The sequence below is a fragment of the Falco cherrug genome, chromosome 4 (genome assembly GCF_023634085.1).
Source record: "Falco cherrug isolate bFalChe1 chromosome 4, bFalChe1.pri, whole genome shotgun sequence".
NCBI lineage: Eukaryota > Metazoa > Chordata > Aves > Falconiformes > Falconidae > Falco > Falco cherrug.
Genome location: NC_073700.1, coordinates 24,360,841 through 24,380,269, shown reverse-complemented (window position 1 = coordinate 24,380,269; position 19,429 = coordinate 24,360,841). Strand labels below are relative to the sequence as shown.

At 44.0% G+C, this 19,429-nt stretch overlaps 1 protein-coding gene across 5 annotated transcripts in view; it reads left to right on the top strand.

Annotated features, from left to right (window-relative positions):
* The first annotated feature begins 2,554 nt into the window (after window positions 1-2,554).
* TMCC1 (transmembrane and coiled-coil domain family 1) overlaps window positions 2,555-19,429 on the top strand; it is a 134,338-nt gene continuing 117,463 nt past the window's right edge. For 2 of the 5 annotated variants that reach the window (XM_055707279.1, XM_055707273.1), the window contains exons 1-2: window positions 2,555-2,700; window positions 5,733-5,979. The gene's annotated coding sequence lies outside the window, so the exon portion shown is untranslated. Of the gene's footprint in view, window positions 2,701-4,205; window positions 4,373-5,732; window positions 5,980-19,429 lie in introns of those variants that run through there. The other 3 variants (XM_027811645.2, XM_055707274.1, XM_055707276.1) reach the window with 3 other exon arrangements.

The window sequence follows — 19,429 nt, the reverse complement described above, 5'->3', positions numbered from 1 at the left end:
AGCTAATAGAAGCACAAAGTGACCCTCCCCAGTTTCAGCCCCATGCAAGCTATTTGCTCTGGCGTTTTAGCCTGGCTTGCAACCTCCTACATTCTATTTAGGCCCACAGTCTGTCACAGGACTTTCCTGAGCAAATGAGCATTAAAAGCCGTGCTGAATGCCACCAGCTCAGAAGTAAATGCTGTGCTGGTTTTGCATTCACTCTGCACTGGCACAAGGCACTGTGTTGGACAGAGACCAGTGAGGCCCAGAGTGTGAGGAGTGAACTGATTTTAAGTTGGCACATTGGTCACCTGAAACTCTGGAGCTCTATAACAATGATAGCTCAGATAAGTGTCCAAAACAGAAGTCTCTGTAGTAATTGTTGGCTCCTGTCCGTAGATCCGTGTAGGTCTACAAATCTGAATTGTGCATGCACAGAAACATAGTGTTGTCTGGCTTTCAAAGATACTGGGCTCCCTTGGGTTCAGCTGTTCTGAAAAAACAGAGAAGATGCTACAAAGCTATGATACCAAAGTCATTTCTTGAATATCTATTTGTAGATTTGCAATGTTCCCATCTTTGATTTTATGAATATAAAATGCTTTTTGAAAATTAATTACACAGTACAAGATCATGTATGTAGAAATATATTGCAGAAAGTCCTTTTAGAAAGAAGGAGTATAATTAATAAGCCAAAACATCAATACCCAGTACCTGCAGAGAGGGATAATTGTACTCTTAATTAATTCCTTGGCTACCTGGTTCATCACTACTGTGTGTTGTCTAAAACCACAGATTTCCTGTGAACTTTTGAATCAGATAGTCTCGGTCATGTTGTAGTTATTAGACTTACGGGTTTAAAGCCAAACACAATGTCAACTGGAGATCTAGCACTAACAGTTTGTTACTTGAATATTTGTTATTAATATAGCTAAGAAAAAATGAATTAATATTTTTAATATAAATGTCACCATATATGCTGTTTGTTTACATTGTATACACCCTGAAGTCAGCCAATGAAATTCAGCTGGTCAGGTTTACTTGCTGCTTTTGGTCAGTCTCACCGTCTGTTCTCATGTGCTGACACAAGATCCCAGCACTGGGTTGTTCAGCTTTGAAAAGGAGGAGAGGTGAGAAGTGGTTTAAAGAGAAATTTTAAAAGATCTCTTACTAGTTCTGCTAAGTTATTATTTTTTTAGGAGATAGGGGAAGGAGCAAAGTTCCCCTCAGCTTTAAATAAACGGTCCTCATTTCCTAAATCCTGCAAAGCATGCAACGCCCAGCTAGACCTTGAATAACCAGTTGTTTATGAAAGGCATGAGGATTATTTGACTACTGAAGCATCAATGAAGGAAGGTGGTAAGGAGGGAGAGGCCCTTGACAGATGATACATCCATTACCCTCCTCGCTCCTCAGTGGAGTTTTGACTATGTCAGTGGTGCATATCGGCTTTAGTAGGCAAAGGTTCACCATCTCTTATTCCTAGCCTTCAGGTTTTCTTGGCATGTCAGGATCCATGTCCTCTCTGCCACACCTGGTGACTGTAACTTCAAGTGGCAGTGCTTGAATTCAGCGTACAGCTAATGCCTTCTCTGTACACTCCAACATGTCATAGCCAGGCTCTGCTCTAGCTTCAGGGGCACACTACAGTGTGACCTGGGGGAAGGACAGGGGAAGAAAAGATAGCTGGGGGTGTTGAGGAAGGGATTTGAGGGGGAAAGATACTGGCTGGTGTTCTTGAGCTTTACATGAAAAAATACAAGAGGTAACAAGCACTGCTTTGAAATAAAGGTCGGGTTGTATAAATTCCAACTTTTTTTGCAGCTAAATGCATTAATTGCATGAGACAAATACAGATCAGGGTGAATTTTTCATTGAATCAACTTCCAGAAAGGGTGCAGCCTACTAAAAGTATACAAGCACAGTCACCCTAGGTAACATTGCTGTTCAGATGAAGAGAGATGGCCAGGTCAACTGAAGCCAGAAGCAGCTGATCAAGGAGCCCTTCTGAAAGATGAACAGTACAGTCTGACTACTCTAGAAGTTTCTGTACCATTATCGCAACCCTAAGCACTGTTGCATGTGGCAAATGGGGGGTTGTGCACCGTTTCATCTAAGGATCCTTCCTGGAGTGGGCTGTGTTACACAGAGACCTCAGTGACCGCCGCACACAGGCCGTTCTTGGGCCGGAGGGAGCAAAGCGACACCTGCGCCAGGACACCAAGGCCGCAGCTGCCCAGCAGAGCTCAGGCATGATGGAACTGTTCAGTGCGGGGCCTTGTGCGGCGGCGGCGGCGGCTGGTTGCCTCGAAGGGACAAAACCCCAACACGTCGAAAAGGCGCTAGGACCGGTGGGGGGCATGGCCCTGCCGTCGGCAGTTCTGGCCGCTGGAAAGGCGCTTAGGGCCTTCGCGCCCGGGTGCTCCTCCAGGCAGGACGGGGGCCCTGCCCTGCGGCCCGCCAGCGCCGAGCCACAAGCCCCGGGCCGGCCCCGGCTGGGGGGCACGGCGCGGCGGAAGTGGCGCTGCCCCGGCTGCGGGCCCGGCCGGGGGGGCAGGGCCGAGGCCCGGGCCGCGGGGGGTGCCGGGAGTAGGCGCGGCCTCCCGCCCCGCTCCGCGAGGCTGCGCGCTGACGTCGCGCGCGGCGGGGCAGCCGTGTGGCGGCGCGCGGGGATGGAGCAGCCGGCGGCGACGCGCTTGCGGTGCCTGGGCTCGGCCGGTGAGTGCCCGCGGGCCGCGCCCGCTCCCGGGGCCGTCGCTGGGCCGCGCCTGCCCGCCCCGCCAGCCCCGCCTGCGCCCCGCTTCTCTGCGGCCGGCTCGGAGCTGCCCCCACCCCTGGAGGGGGGCCCCTCACCCCGCTCCGGCCAGGCGGGGCTGGCGGGCGCCGTTGCCGAGACCGGCGGGGGAGGGCGCGTTGCGGGGGGCGCAGGTGCAGCCCGTGGGAGGGCGCCGAGGCCTGGCGGGAGGCGGGGGGGCGCCGGCAGCGAGGCCTGCGCCGAGGCGCTGCCTGCCCGGGGGGCGCGGGGCCCTCGCAGCCGCCCGGCCCCTCCTGGGGCGGCGGGGCCCTTTGTTTCGGAGGACGCGAGCGCGCCCGGCTTGGCCGGCGGCCCGGGGCGGGCTGAGGCCCGGGCGCGTTCCTCGCCTGTGGCTGCCCGCCGCAGCGCCGCGGGGCTCGTTGTCCCGTTGTGCTGGCATGTTGAGGGAGCTCCCGTTTTGCCGTTGTAAAAACGGGTGTTCCGAGACCGGCCGTTATAGGAGAGGACTGCAGATGTAAAGCAGTGCCTCCTGAGCTCTACAGGTACCAAATGTCGTGAGGCTTAGAACTGAAACTGTCAGCTTAATCTGTGCGTACAGCCGCTGTTGCCCCTGACACCAGAACTACCGGGTAACGGATGCTGGGGCCAGCAAAGCACATACATGGGGTCGAGGTGTCACCTTCGCTACAAGATTCGATCTGTGAGGAAACTTAAGGAGGCTTCTTGGTGGGCAGAAGGTGTAACGGTGCGAGCTGCAGGGGTAAAGGTACAATTGGAAGCATAGCGGGAGAAACATAACTACCACTGCATCAGAAACAGTGTCCATCGGCCACAGACCTTACAATCAGGTTCTGCTGCAAGGTGGAAGCTGTTAATACCCCCTGTCTGGGCTACTGGTAATGCCCTGCACCAGAGCCAGTGCAGGACCGTCCTCCTGACTATGGAGAGCAAGTGGCCCAGTCCTTGCTTCTCACTGGTGGTCCTGTCTTAAGCAAGGTCAGCATGTTGTGGATAGCTTCAGGTTTTTGCCACTAAAAAGTGTGGGGGTGTCCCGTCCCCCATGTACCACATAGAAGTTGCCGGCTTTTGTTTTTTAAGCAGGTCTGTACCATCTTGTTGTAGCTAAAGATCCAATAATTAAAACCTGCATCTAGTTCAGATACAAACCAGAAATCATTAAAAGACGACAGGTTTTTTTCTGTGTGTTTAAAGAGGTACTTTCCTTAGGAAATGGGTTATATCTAGCGAGTCATCTGTTCTGGTGGATGCTTTGGTGCTTGTCTATAAGCTGGTGGCGTTTGTATTGAGCAGGCTGCTGGGGCTTGCACTGGAGTTAGGCAGACCTTGTTTTTGAACTGTTCAGAAAAAAATGGTGTGATAATATCTTGGGCTGGGTTTCTAGGAATTTTTGCTCAGAGGTCTGGGGGAGGAGTCATCTTTCTCCACTTGCTTCTCCAGTGTGTTTTCACAGTGTGGTGTGTTGTTCTCAGCCAGTTTCAGCTGTCATCTTCTAGTGAAAGCTGGGCTTTGGGATCACTGGTAGCTGGGAATCACTGCGTTTAAGCTGTTGCTCAGGTGAGCTGCCTGACTAGCTTCCCCTTGATGGACCTGAAGTTTCCTCACACCTTAAATATGGTTAGTGGTTCTCCTTTGCCTCTGTCCTCTGAGGCATTGTGAAAGGTGATTGCTGCAGTGCGCTTGAATGCTGCTTGACTAAACGATACTTATAGAGAAGATGTACGCTTATGATAAGGATGTGAGTCTCTTTAGAACTAATAGGGCACTCATGCTAACTCTCCAGGGTGAGGGAGAGCGGGTAGCATTTCTACAGTGAGGCTTGTTGAAGTGGTTTGTGGGCACCCAGCTCTGGGTGGCCCTGTCTGAGCAGGGGGTTGGACCAGGTGACCTCCTGAGGTCCCTGCCAGCCTCAACTGGGCTGTCGTTCTGTGAACTCAGCAGTGTTTAATATGGGATAAACTGGCATCTTTGGAAAAAGTGAAGATATGTGAAATGCAATGTGAAGGTGGCAGGCTAGATGTGATTTGTCAGCACTACTAGAAAGTGAGTAGTCTGCCTCATAAATCCCCTGAACAGTTGAGATACTGTATGTTGTCATGGCACAGTGAACTGATTCTTTAAGCTTGAGTATAAGCTCCAGCTTAAAATTGTTCCTCCAACCAAGCATGTTCAAATGGTCATGGAAGGAAAAAGAAAAAAGGAGGAAACAAGTACTTGTATGGAGTTAAACATATGTCTTGCAAAATGACATATCTTCAGACTTTCAGAAGCTTTTTATGATATTGCAAAATTAGCTGACCTTTTTTATTTGTAAAGAATCCTGCTGTTGTACCAAAAGTACAGAAACTTGTATCACAGTAACACTGGACAGTTTTGATTTGGAACCTAGATCTGCCATACTATGTGAAATGCCAACACAGAGGCAGAAAGTCTCTGCCCCAAAGTGTTTACATTTTATGAACTTAATTCCTAATTAGGTAAGCTCAGAAGTACACCAACACTCCTAAATGCTTATGCCATGCAGGAACTCCCCTAGTACGTACCTTATATCTGTGCTGTGTTCTACTTCCATTGCTCTCTGTGTTGGTCCTCATTTTGGAAAGCAGCTTAATTCTTTAGTCAGACACTGGTCACACAAGCATTCCTGTGTGACAACGGGCAGTGAACATCAAGGCGTTTAATGAGCTGGGAAGCTTTGTGTGAAACAAGGCACTTTGTGGTGTGGCGTTGTGTTGCATGCTCTGTTATGATCAAACATTACCTGAATGCTTAAACCATTTTCCTCCTTGAGATAATGTATTAAAGTACTCAGCGAATGAGAACTTGAGGCTGCTTCTGATTTTAAATATGTCAAAGCTAGCAGAAACACAGTATTTCAAGTAAGAGTTAATTCAGAGGAGACTCTGAATCTGTGGGGCTGTTTTGTTCCTTATCAGGCGTTAATGGTGTTTCTTACTATGCTTGCTAATTTTGGCAGGTCTTTCTCCTCTACAAAGAAGCTTTATTGCCAAGATTTACTCTGAAAATTACCTACACTACTGACTGCAGACATCTACAAATGTAGAAGCTGATAAATCGTATCTTCTTCCCTCCCGTGACTGTCCTGTTTCCTGTGGAATTTATACTTCTGAGTATTTTAAAAATTAGACCTCTGTTGAAGACATTCGGATTACAACTGTGATCATATCTATGCAAAGAGACAAGCTAGCTTGAGCAATTTCAAGGTATGTATGCCTACTATGACTTCATAACAAATGGGAAGAAAAGGCTATCTGATTAAAGGGCGACGAGAACTCTAGGCTTACTTTGCCTAGATTCAGATTGATCTGCACCGTTATTCATGGTTTTAGCAGTGGAATATACATACGGACAGTGGGACTGTAGGAGCACCAGAATATCCAGCTGGCATTATACGGAGAGTGACTTGTTCGAACCTGCTGTAGGAATATTCAAAAGATTCCTTTCAGGAGAGCTTGTGTTGTGTGACCTGAGTCTTCGCTGCTTACCCATTCGGTTCTTAAATGCCACCAAGGTCTACAGAGATTTTCTTCCATGAATTTGACAGACATTAAGTTGTCATTGAAATGCACCTGGAAGGCAGTGGTGGTTTCTCTGTTTGGTTAGATGGACTGTTCAGATTAAGTTAGGAGATACCTGCCTTGAATTGGAAAGTATCTTCAGTGAAGGCTAGAAAATAAGTAGGTCTTGCTTGCCTTCCTATGCACAGGTCTTTGTTGGTCATAGAAAGCAGCCAGTCTTATAGGGCAATCTGCCTATGCTGTGCAAGACCAGCAGAGCTGGGTGAGCTTTGCTTTGTGACTGTGGAGCTTTGTCCTGCCCGGGTCACAGAAGACGGGGAACCTTAGTTGTTCAAGAAGCACAGAAATTCACCAGCCTTCATGACTGTATTTTACCTTAAAGGCTTTTAGCTGTACTTTCACATAGAATTCTAAACCAGGAATGAGGAAGTTGGGTAACTTCCTCTGTATAGGCTTAGAAGAGGCCAGTGTGCACTGATAACATCTGTTACCCTCCATTTGTAAACTACTTGGACATGGTTATCTTTTCTGTGATGTGAGTGTTCATGCTAATGCTCCAGGGCAGTGGCAGTCGTATCAATTATTTGTGGATTACAACGAAAGGTAGCCAAACACATCGCTGTCTTCCGGAAAAGACTGTTTATTTGTTATTTCCTTTTTTTAAAAAGGAAAACTAATATGTTGAAAGTAGATACCTGACTGAATCATTCAGGGTACTCCACTGCTGTACATTATGTATTTAGCAGACACACTGTTCTGAAGAGCTTTTTATTCATGAGCACCAGTGGTTGAGGGTGAGATGATACTGGAGGGACACTGATCTAAACTACCTACCTGTCTGGCTTAATGGACTGATGATGATGATCCTGTAACAGGACAGCAAGATGGACTGTCTGCAATGCTAGGCTAAACTGTAACTGGCAGTGAAGTGCTGTGGTTGAGAAGAGGGTCTTTGTCTATACTGCAGTTATTCCTCCTGTCATTCCCCTACAAGCAGAGCTAGGATCAGGAGGGGGATAGCTTGGTAAATTTCTCTGTTGCAGATGGGCACAACTTAGTGCAGCAGACTTTAAATATGTGTTCCTCAGTCTAACCTGGATGTTGTTATATGGCTGTGGTAGTATACTAAAACAGCATTGGGCACAACAGTAGTTTTGTTTCCTCTGAACTGCTTTCATGAAAACTGGAGGCACACACCAGAGCTCCAGGTGTGAAATGGTTTGCTGAACCATTACAATTTTGGTGTGTGTTTTAGCGTGCCAGGGACTTGGAGTCTGTGATCCAAATGGGTGCAGTTTTTTTTTACTTGTATACCAATAAGTTATGGTCTATGTAATTCCATCAATTAAAATTGGTGCTCATTTTCCAAAAAGCTGCTGTTCTGTGAACGATGCAACAATTCCTGCAGTAGCTCTGAGAATCTGTAAGAGTACATAGATTCTGTGTGTCCCTGGCTGTATATCCGTAGCAAGGTTATTTCCTTCTCTGTAAGATAAGGTTGTTCTATCTTTGTAAAACATGCCATTTCATGAAAAGCATCATTTAAGTGGTGTTTGCAGTAACTGCAGCTCCATTATTCAAACTTGTGTGACTAAAAGTGAATGCTAGTATGTGGAATGCAAAGAATTTGAGTGTAAGATGAAGTTTTCTTTTGATGTGAAGAAGTAACCTGAAAGGTGAAATTGTGTGCATTGGAGAATGTTGCCCTAAAACTGCCCTACAAGTTGTCTAAAAAGTTTCAAAGAACATTAAAGGGCACTGAGATGTTGAGATGGATGCTGTTGATGCAACTTGTGTGATGGGTTATGATGAGACGTTTACAGACACTTCTGTCTCTTCAGAGACAAATGGGCAAATTTCTGTATTTCTCAGATTTGTTTGAGATGGTTGGTATCCCTTACAAAAAATCCTTTGTGGCCTGTCCTTGTGAGTTGCTGGCTGTTTTTCTGGAAGCTAGTTTCCATGTTGATTATCCTGTTAGCAAATAAATGTGTTTTTCATGATCTCCAGGTATACTAGTTTGAATCAAAAAGACTGTAGCCTTTTCTGGGAGCGATATTGCACCTGTAGAGGCTTGGTGTTTGTGAATCACTGCTGGTGGGAGAGTGTTGAACAAGCATCTTAGGCTTTAGTGGGTTGTCATAGTAAGGTTTAATATCACTTGTCTGTAAGGAGTGGTGAGCGTGCATTACCACAAGTATGAGGCTGAATAATGGTTAAAATTGGAGAAATGAAAGAAAAGTGACTTTTGATTGGGTTCTGTTACGACTGAACTTAACATGATTCAGGCCAGTCGTGGTGGACTGACTGGCAAGGTGAAAGTGTTGTTGTAGAACAGTCCCTTCAGGGTGTGTGGTGCTATGATGCAGGCCAGTCGTGGTTGACTGACTGGCAAGGTGAAAGTGCTGTTGTAGAACAGTCCCTTCAGGGTGCGTGGTGCTGTGATTGTTCACTGTGTCACCCTTCAGCTGGGATAACCTGTAGCTCCAGTCTTCAGTGCTCCTGTTGGGGCTGGGGTGCTTGCTGTTTGTGTTGCACTGCTGTTTGGTTTTGACTCCTTAAAGCCATGGCAGTGAGATGTGGTCCTGGCTGAACCCGCCTGTGCCAGTGCTGGTGTGTGTGAGCCGCAGCTTGCTGTGAAACCCCTGCACGTCTTGTCTCCTCATACTCCTCCAGAAGTAGGTCTCAAAAGTGGGATATGCTTGTGTCATTGCTAGGGGAAAGCACAGGCTGGTGTGGCTTGGTTCCCATTAATTAATTTTTTTGCTAAGGAAGAGCATGAATTGGATATGTGAACCGTTTCTTAACGGGAGGAGTGTGGTTAGTTCACATTGTATACCTGTGAGAAGTTTGACTGCTTGGTCTGCAGAGCATCCTGGCGTAGAGATGTGAGGGTTTGTCATGTGTGGTGGGGATGGGGAGGCTGTAACAGCTGCTGCTTGCTGGTCTGTCTGCAGAGCAGTTTCTGTGCTGGGCATGCTTTTGCGGTGGATGTTGGTTTTCAGATGATTTGTTGTGCTGAAAGACTAAGTTTTGGGTTTGGTTTACCAAAGTTCTTAAATGCTTCAGGTGCAATACCAGTTTGTGGGAGAAGAAAAAAAAAACAGAGTGGTTTTTGGATTAGTGTTGGTTTAACTCCTTGATGAGAGTCTCAAGTTTTCATCTCTAAAAAGAGTCTGCTCTAGCAGTGACAGTCTAAGAAAACAACTTTTTTTTTCTGTGCCACAGATGACGCTCCCAGAATCACTTGAAGACATCCAGTATTTTAGGATCAGCTGAGATTATAACCTTGTGTGTCCAAAAGATGCCAGTTCTAGCTACTAAACTCTTCTAGCTTCCTGAACTCCTCTGGCTTCCTAAGAGAACGTGTCCATTGAGGGTTCTTTTGTTTTGATGTCTGTCACTTGCTGGAAACAAATCTGTTTTCCTGGTGCATTCCAATAACTACTGACTTCAGCCCTCCTCTGCTGAAGACAGTCTCCCTCTTGCTTTTCTTTGGGTGTGCTGTGTGTGTTCTCTTGTAAGCTTGCCCAAGGAAGCCTTCAAATATTAACATGAACAGCAAATGCAACAAATTCCTGTTTAGAGAACAGTCAGATGTGGTTTTTAGTTGCTGCTAAAATGAGTTAAGAAATTGTTCTAACTTTTTTCCTGGCTCCCCCTGTTCTGATTCCTAAGCCAGTATTTCTTTCTAAAATGTAGATCACCTCAAAGAGTAGAGTTAGGGAATTGAGCAGACAGCTAGCGGAACAGAAGGGATGGCAGCCTTCAATGGAGGGTGACAAGGGGAGCAATAACCTTTTTTGCTTGTTGGCTGCTGTCAGTTTGAGCTCATCTGACTGTGCCCTGCCACCCTTCATCTGTAAATAGTTTAAAAAGAAACTCCAGGTAACACAATACTTTTAGGTTATTAGTGGGCAAGCTTCTTTAATTGTGATGTTGCAATTAATACTTGTCCTTATGGTTTAGTGATAAAACCTCAAAACTGTGGCTATTCAGGTAAGAAAGTAAGTATTTTCATTCATTTTGTGGAAGTGTAACCTTTTAATGAAGTACGCCTTTTATCCAGGAAGTCTGTCTTCAGCTTTTTTTAGATGGTTTTGCTGAAATGAAAGGTCAGACTGCAAACTTCCACCCAAAGGGAGACACATAACCTATGATACAATAACTTTAGCTATTTCTCATTAATTTGTGTGTGTGTGTGTAGATAACAGTAAATCAGCTGAAGGCTGCCTGGAGTTGAGTGCGAGGCTGTACTGGCAGTGAATTTTGGCCTGGTCTCCTGAGGCAGTTTCTGCTAATCACAGAATGAAACAATAGATTTGCACAGAGAATTGCTATAGGCACTGATGGTTCTGAAACTTAAAGATCTTTACCCTTTTAAATTGGCACTTAAGCATTTAAAAGGAAGAAAAAAAAAATTACATTTTAGCAAACTCCAGGATCTGGAACTATTGCTGACCCACCTTTTTTGTGCAAGGTTATTAAGGAAGTGCTAGAATAGCATTGGGTTTTGGCAGGTGGTCATGTTACATGAGAATTGGAAGAGATAAGCATGTGTTTGTAAAAGAAAAGAGCCATTGCTCTGAGGATGGCAGCTTTCAGATTGAGAACAGCTGTGCAATGCTGACATCTGAGCCTCTGCACTAATTCCAGCAGGTGTGTGTGGTTGGTGTAGGAGCTGTAGCCTCACTCTCTCATGAGAAGACAACCAGCAATCATTTGCTTCTAGTTCAGTCTTAGCTTCTTACTAGCTCCTGCAGATAGTGATGAAAGCCAGGATTTTATTTGGATGGCACCATCATTGCGCTGGCAGAAGAATTTCATCTGGTCGTTGGTGGGTATGTAATTGGGCTGTTCCAATACCTAAGTTAGTCTATATAGTTCTCTAACGCTGCAGTTCATAGTGCAGTGGTAACACACAGGTCTATACATTAAGCAGTACTAAACAAAGCAACTTGATTTCAAAGACCACTACAGAGACTCAGGCTTGGCTTAGATCCTGAGAAGTGTATTTTTGTCCTGTTAGAAAGCATAAGAGGGAATGGTTGATTGGAGTGATGTTTTTCTATTTAGAGTAGTTCCCCAGATAGTGATCTGTGTTACTGATGTGATAGCATAAGAAAGCTCATGATTTGGAGGCATCCTTGTATTCCAGGTGGTTTTTTCCCCTCATGTATTCATGTTGATTCAATGCCTGAGATATTTTGTCTCCAGGCTTTGCATAAGAATTATGATCAAATATAGCTGCTGGTCCTGTTATGCCTGACTGGATGATCTCAGGAGCAGATACCTGTGGTGTTCATTGAGGCTGTGCTTTAAAATAGCAGTTGATACAGCCGTCTCATGGATCTATGTTCTCTGCTTTGTGCCTTTGGCACTTAATGTTGTGATGTGCTATCAGGTTCTGCTGATTTTTAATGCCTGAAATAACACTCCAAAAGAAATCTGTAAAAGGTTCTGTAGCAAGAAGCTAATAAATTGCAGCTGAACTTATCCATGGCCTTTGGTGGCAGTAATTGATAGCTATTACAGGGGAGTAATTTATAGCTATTTACCGACAATTTGGTGTGAAAATGCTATTTGCTGGAACTGGGACTTTCTGAATAAGTTTGATCTTGAGTGGGTTAGTTCAAAACAGAAATGCTGGAGAAGGGAACCTGTTGTGTTTTAAGGTGAATATTACTAATTTTTCATGTGACCAGATGTGATATTGGTGTGGAAAAGATGGTGCATTTTTTACCCTGATGGATGAAAGTTCATTTCTTAGGATTTTGGAATTGCAGTTACTGTTTTTTTTTAACATTTTTTTAAATTTAAGTTTGTTGGAATTCCTGTAAACAGCTGCTATCATGGCCTTTCAGTACTCATCATGTAGCTGCATCTGCGCTGCTCAATTTATCTTTGCTCTTCCTCTTTTCTTGGGGGGACTTCACTACAGAAACATTTATAGGTTGCCACCAGTGCAGCACCTTTAAAATTCTGGTGTAGGTATGGCTCTCTTTACAGTGTCAATTGTTAAGGAAGAGCCAATCTCACATCACATTGCTGAGCTGCAAAACTTGCATCTAACATCTCCAGAAACCTTGGAGGAGGTAAAGGTGGCAATGAAAGCAAATGTTTTGAGCCACAACATCTAAAGGAAGGCTGATGCTCCAAAATCTGCAACTGCCCAGGCTTGGGAGAGAAATTGAGACTCTGGTGAGCAGGCTGGCTCCTTCCTCCTAGGAATTTTCTGGCCCCAGTGTGAGTGTGCTAATTTGCTTGTATCTTCATTGCTTTATTTTTTTCCTTTTTTTTCAGTTTTACCTTTTTTAATCATTCGGGGAGATCTTCACCTGTGAAGATGTTCAAATATTTGTGACTATTAATGTTTAATTAAAATCCATCTGGAAAAAGTGATGGAAGGAAAGCTTCCTGAGATTTAAAGCTGAAACAATGTAGGAAACATTAATATTCTGAGAGTTCTAAGAGATTAATTGATAACTGAACTATAGGGGGAAGTCATTAAAGTTTGGCTTGGGAAATGATTGGAAGTATTAATTTACATTAAAATGTAAATAAATGGGAAATTTTGAAAGTGAACCACAACTACATAACCAAAAATTGCCTTATTTTGTCTTCATGTTCAAATGTCTCCAATTCAGTCTTGGTAAGCATTCATTTATGTAAGCCTCAGGCATTTTTTGACTAAATGGTCAGACTAATAAGGATTTGTAAGGGTTTAATTATTCTAACTGGAAAATGGATTCCTGTTCTGTAAGAAAATGACTGATGGATTTTTTTAGATAACTGTTTCTCCTTAAGTTGCTGCTAAAACTATACTTCTAATAACTCCTAAAAGTAGGAAGACATCAAGATAGTGCAGTTCAAGAGAACTGCTGGCTTTCTTGGTGAGGAAATGGGTGCAGACTTCCTTGGAGAGGGTGATTGATGCTGGCTCTCCAGACCACCTGTAGTACATTTCTGCCCCTCACTGGAGCCTGTCGAGCAGAATTTTTCTCTGGAGCTTTAGGTTCTTTGAGCTTGATACTCATTTCTGTTGATTGATGAGAAGGTGATGTACCAGGTGCTTGTGCTGCTGTTCAGGTACCTGGATAGGCTTGAGAAATAAGACAGGTGGGAACCTCATGAAGTTCAACAAAGGGAGATGTGAAGTCCTGCTCCTGGGGGTGGTTCCTCCTCATGCAGCAGGTGGCATACCCTGTGTGGGCCACCCCGTATACCTGTACGCATACTGGGGCCTGGGTGGCTGGAAGGCAGGTCTGCAGAAAGCAGCCTGGGAGTTCTGGTGGATACCCAAGTTGAACAACAGTTCTGTAAGGAGCCGTTAACATGGGTTGTAGTTTTGGCTTTGGCTGTAAGCCTGCATCTCCTCAGTCACAGGTAAACTTCAGCCTTATTTCAAACAAATCTGCTCCCTTTTTGTGCTGCTCAGGGTAAAGATTTTGTGGAATTATTTTTCATGTGGACTCTGCCATGAATGTGGGAGGCAACATTTTGATTTTGGCTGAGGTTTTAGATGTATGACTACTAGATTCCCATTGGCAAGAAAGTCGTCAAGCCCAATTTCTTTATACCAAAATCACTGAGTTAACTACTGTCTTTGTGGGGGTGGATATCAAAGAGTGTGCGTGGCTGCTTAGCTGTGCTGTGTCTGTGCAATTTGTGTGTGTTCTCTCTAAAAAGGCATAACTAGATCTATTAGAAGAAAAGGACCATAGATGGGCATCAGTGTTTTTATTGCTCGAGTCCAAAAAGTGTAGCCCTTTATTCCTTTTAAAAGCCTTCTCAAGACTAGTCAGCTAAAGATGAGTGTATCTCACCCTGCAGCGAAATATCCATTATGTCCATGCCAAGAAAGGTGATAAAAAGTAAATGTGGAACAGTCATCATACTTCTAGTATAGCAAAACTTGCACTAAAGAGGTCCCATAGTAGTACAAGCAATAAAATTGCACAAGCGAAAAAACCTCGGCGTGCTTGGGATGCATATGTTCAGTGGACAGAGCAGGGAAGTTACAACTCCCGTGCGCTAACACGTGTGTCTGCAGCTAGCATGGATGTGGTCCCCAAATGTGTGCTGGTGCGCTGTGGTGGGTTGCGGCTCTGCTGGGTTCCTTCCCCAGCACTAGGGAAGCGGCCTGGCAGCATGGCTGTGTACTATGGGGCAAGGGTCGTGACTTGGCTCGGATGGCGTTCCTGAGGCACAGGGGCCGGTTTGACACTGTTTCTAGCCGGTAGGGTATGAATGTACTCGGTTACGTTGTTCCTTGTCTCAAGCTGTGCTTGAGCTGCCAGAGACTTACAGAAGTGGCTGTAATGAGAGTCAATCTAAAACCGCATTATGCCGGTATCCTGTTTCTGTCGGTAGCTGGTAGCAGGTTCTTGCAAGTGAGTGTCAGGTGAGGAGCAGTGGATAGGGTAGTCTTTTACTGCTAGGTCCTTCTGGCTTCTGTCAAGTGTTGGATGAAGGACTCGGGGCAGCGTTTGATGGGCAAACTGAACACCTTGTTTGTAGCACTGCAGGGAGGGACTTGCTCCTACTTAATGAGGGAAAAAAAGTGCCATTTAAACAAGCCAGCCCCAGATTAAGGCTGTTAACTGTGACACATTTTTTAGAGAGTTGCTGTTAATTAAAAGCTCCCTGGACTAGCTCAGCTGAAGGAAGATGAGGAAGGTCAATTTTCTTCTGAAGAGCAGGGATGAAACTGTCCTGTCATGACTAGGAAGGATGGTTTGGAAGTGGTAAAGCAATGCAAGCCATCAGTGCGTTAGTGAGTCCTGTTAACTTCTGATCAGAATTTCTCTGTCTTACCTTGTTTTGTGTCATGTTTTAAACAGTACTAATGCAATGAGCTGTCAGGTTTTGCAGCCTGCAAGCAGTTTTTTCCAGTGACAGTGGTCTTCAGAGAGGAGGGCTTTTCAGGTATCCTCAACAGTGTGAAGGGAACTGTCATATGGGATGCATATTGCTTCTATTGAGTCCAAGTCTTACATCTGCAGGGAGTGGTAAAGATGGGCTGTTTAGAGCAGATGTGTTAAAGATCTGGGTTGCAGTATGGGGGTAGTTATCGGTGTTTTGAATGAGTAGGCTTTTTCCCCATTTTGCAGTTGAATAGGTTTTGAGTTAATCTTCGTAAACTGTTTTAAGTCAAACTTGTAACTCATTTGATGCTAAATATCAGTGGAAGGCTTTCATATACCTAACACCAAGAGCATCTGAATCAGTGGGAGAAGCACTGTGATTTTGCTGAGCCGAATGAAAACTTCTTTTGATCTGTCTTTTAGTCTCAATAAGTTGAGTCAATGCTTCTGAAAGATCAGAGAACTAATACTGGTTTTGAGTCATCAGGGGGAGTATTTTACCTCCCTGTGCCAGGTTAGTTCTACTTTTTTCTTTCACAAGTCATTGTAAATATGATACTTTCCAAAATTCAGGGCTAAAAGCACATTTTAAAATCGCACGTAGTGTGAGTTGGTGGTAGATGGTATCTTTCTTTACAAGCCTGCTAATTTAACTTGCTTCAACCCTCTTGCAACTCCAAGCCTGGAGTAGAACTTTCTTTTAGAACTAGAGGTACTAAATCTTGCCAGCTTCTGTGCTGGCATTGTCACAGATGAATCTGCTAGGAGTTAACATGAGAGGCCATTTCTTTTTTTATGATTAGCATGCTTAAAAGTGTCTCTGTAATACTTAAAATAGCCGTAGTGTACCCTTTTGTCTTCCCTTGGAAGTGGAATGAAAATACCTGTATTTCTACTTTGTGTTTTGCTTGTTCCTGACATTTGAGTCAGCTTTGACACACTGAAAGTGACAGCATCTCCTGGCAGACAGGCCGTGAGAATAAAAGCAGCTTTGATCTCTTCCTTCCACCTCTTCCCCTCCTGAAAAGGCCCTGCCAAAACATTTGGCATGGCATAGTAGTGTTGCATTTTTCCAGAGGCTGGAGAATCTGGTGCAGATAATGCAAATGTTGATAGGGAAAGTGGATAGTAGGAGCGCGACTGATCACAGAAACATTTTACATGCTTTGCAGAATTAAATCTGTTCCAGTGAAAGATTTCTTTCAAGAGGGGAAAGCTAAAAGAAACTGGATTACTCATTTTCATGTGTAGAATCCCTTTTGGTATTTGAAGGTAAGGTGGGCTCATATTGTTGCTCTGAACAGGCTTGGTGTAGGCTCCTGCCTGTGAAGGAAATGCCTCCATAGCTGGTCTTAACCATGTTAATGAAACATTTGTGTCTGCTGTGGTGCAACTGGAATGTACTTCTGCTGCTGTATATCCCTGCAGTAGTGAAAGCTGATAAAGCAGCTTAAAGCAGTTTCTTCAAATAATGACCTGTGGCTTAAAGCTGCATTTTGAATGAGGCAGACACTTAGGAGTGTATGTCGCGTGTAGCATTTTGCTTGATATGGTCCACAGAAGCCTGGAGCTCTCCTTGTCTCTGACTTGAGAGGGAAGTCGGTTGCACCAATGACCATGTTTTCCTGAAACATCGCATTTCTTAACTCATCTTCACCCCCTTGTCATCCTCTGGGCTGCAGGGCTTTCAGTTTCCATTTGGTTTTGCTCTGGGCCTCAAAGAGCATGCCTGCAGGCAGCTGGGATGGCCCAGCTGTTGCCTGTTCTGGACTATGCACTTGGGAGTGGTGTGCCTGTGTCATCATTTTCCCTGCTTGAGTCCTTGATAGTCACGCTGCTATTGCTAATGACTTTACTGCATGCTGGAATGTAGAAAAGTTAAGTCATGTCATTAAAAAACCCACAACTAATATGCAGATCTTCATTTTTTGTCTACTCAGTTGTGAGCTGTGGCTTCAAATCATGAGTATATGCAGGCATCCAGTGAAAAATGACTTGTTGCTAACAATAACATTAGCCAGTACCTCTCTCTTGTAGTCCTGGTCTGTTTGTTCCTTATTTACATACACACAGGGCTCCTTTCTATGTGGAAGTTCCAATATTGTGTATAGTTGCTTAATACTTCTCCACTGTTTCCCTTTAGGGAAGGTAGTTTATCTGTTTACAAAACATGGTGTTTGAAATGTAAAAGTGAAATTATTTTTGTTTTGATGAGTCCTTGCTGAAGCCCATATGAGTTCCTGTTTCTCCAGCTGCTGTGACTGTAAAATTGGATACGAGGTTTTTAATAACACCACTTTGGAGTAACTGTGCCCTGTCTCTGAACTGCCTCCCTTCTTTAACCTTGTCTCAAAGTTGCTATAACCAGCTCTGTGGTCAGTCTCCACCCGGTCCCATTTTCCTTCAAATCTGAATTCTTTTGATTTGGTTCACATCACAGCCCTGGAAACAGATGTGCCTACAGCAACTGAAGCGGTGGGATGACATGCTGCGGGATTGAAAATGAGCCGCAGGGGGCAAAAGAGGTTGGAAATGCCTTATATTGCTATTTCTGTCATACTTGTTGTATTGCAAAAGGCCAGCCTCAGATCCCTGCTTAAACTGTGACTGGAGATGGTCCCCCCACGTGCCCTCCAGTGAAGCACTGAATTCAGAATATGCAGTTGACTGGTTTGTAGAACATGTAAACACGATTACAATTTTTTCCCTTTAGAAAAAAGCAGAGATGTTCTTGAGGAAATGCTGCAGTTTGACTTACTCTTCTTTAAAACCAAATTGAAAGGAAAGTGAGGATGTGGCTTTTCTGAAACTGCTCACTAAATCAAGTGAAAGTGTCAGCAGTAGGTCATCTCTTGCCCAGTTGTGCAGCTGTAAATTGCAGCCTTGTGTAAGGTCTCCCACAATATACATAGTTGTAGTGGACACAATGTAAAACTACTGCTTTTTAACCCATCTTGTTAAAGAGAAAGACCTGCTAATAGGCAAGTTTCCTCTTATGTCTAGTAAAACAGATGGTCTTCGTAAGAATTCTTTGTATATATACAGATTCGTCAAATTTCTTTTTCTTCTGAAATACCGGCAGACTGCATTAAGTGCATTTACCAAAAAATTCCTGGAAAATGTGTTTGATATATGTAGTTGCGAATGCTGGCAAATCAGAAGGCTCTTACTAAATCTTTCTTTAACTTTGATTTAGCTTTCTTGAAACACTGGTTTTATTGATTTGATGCAAAATAACCTATGTGTAGCCTTTTCCAGGAAAGGATATTTTTGAAGTGGTTTTGGTAGGTTCCAGATATGGTATTGTACACTGTCCATAAGCAAATTGGAAGGTGGCGACAGTGAGAGATCATGTAGGTATGACATTAACCTTATAAGGGTGAATTTTAAGTTTGGTTCTCTGAACCAAAAGTCTTACATAATCTTAAGGCAGCTTCTTGATGTCTCTGTGTTTGTTTTTTCATATGAAAACTAGAAGAATAATATAATCCAATATAATGGTGTAACATTCCAAAGGTGGTAGATTCATAGACTACTCACCTGTAATGGTAATGTAAACCTATAAATACTTTATCTAGCTAAGAAATTCGTTGGAGTGAAGGAAGTGCTTTAAAGATAACCGGTGCTTTCTAGAAGGAACAACAAGAAGCTCTATTAAACTGCAAAAACAGAAACATTGCCCTACAGTCAGACTATTATGGAATAACACCTGTGGACAAAGCAGTACAGTCTTAGAAGTAGTCTAATAAATTTACAGGTCACAAGCTACGGAAATACAGCTGAAACATTTTGCTTTGATTTTCATGTGATGTTTATAGCAGATACCAAAACCTGAATGATTATGTATTGGTACCTCTGTGTGGTTCTTGATTTTGGAGTCTTGACCGCTTCTTCCTAGCTTTGATTCAGACAACAGCATAAACACTTAAGAATACTGGAATATTCATAGAGGGATGGAAAAGATTTCAATGTCAATTCCTTGTACTGCAAAGCACTAGAAACCTTTCTGAAAACCAGTCACTCGGCTTTAAGCCACTGCAGTTTCCTAATCAACAAGGAAAATTGCCTAATCTTTGATATTTGTCTCTATGGTCCTTACACTGTGAATTTCTGACTTTGCAGAAGAGCCATTGGTCTTTATATTCATAGCAATCAATGAGCAGTACTTATAGGACAGTAGTAACTTATAGGTTGTCCATAAGTGACATTGTAGATACTTTATTCTGATGTGGGTGGATTCAGGAAGACATTTCTTAAGAGAAGCAATC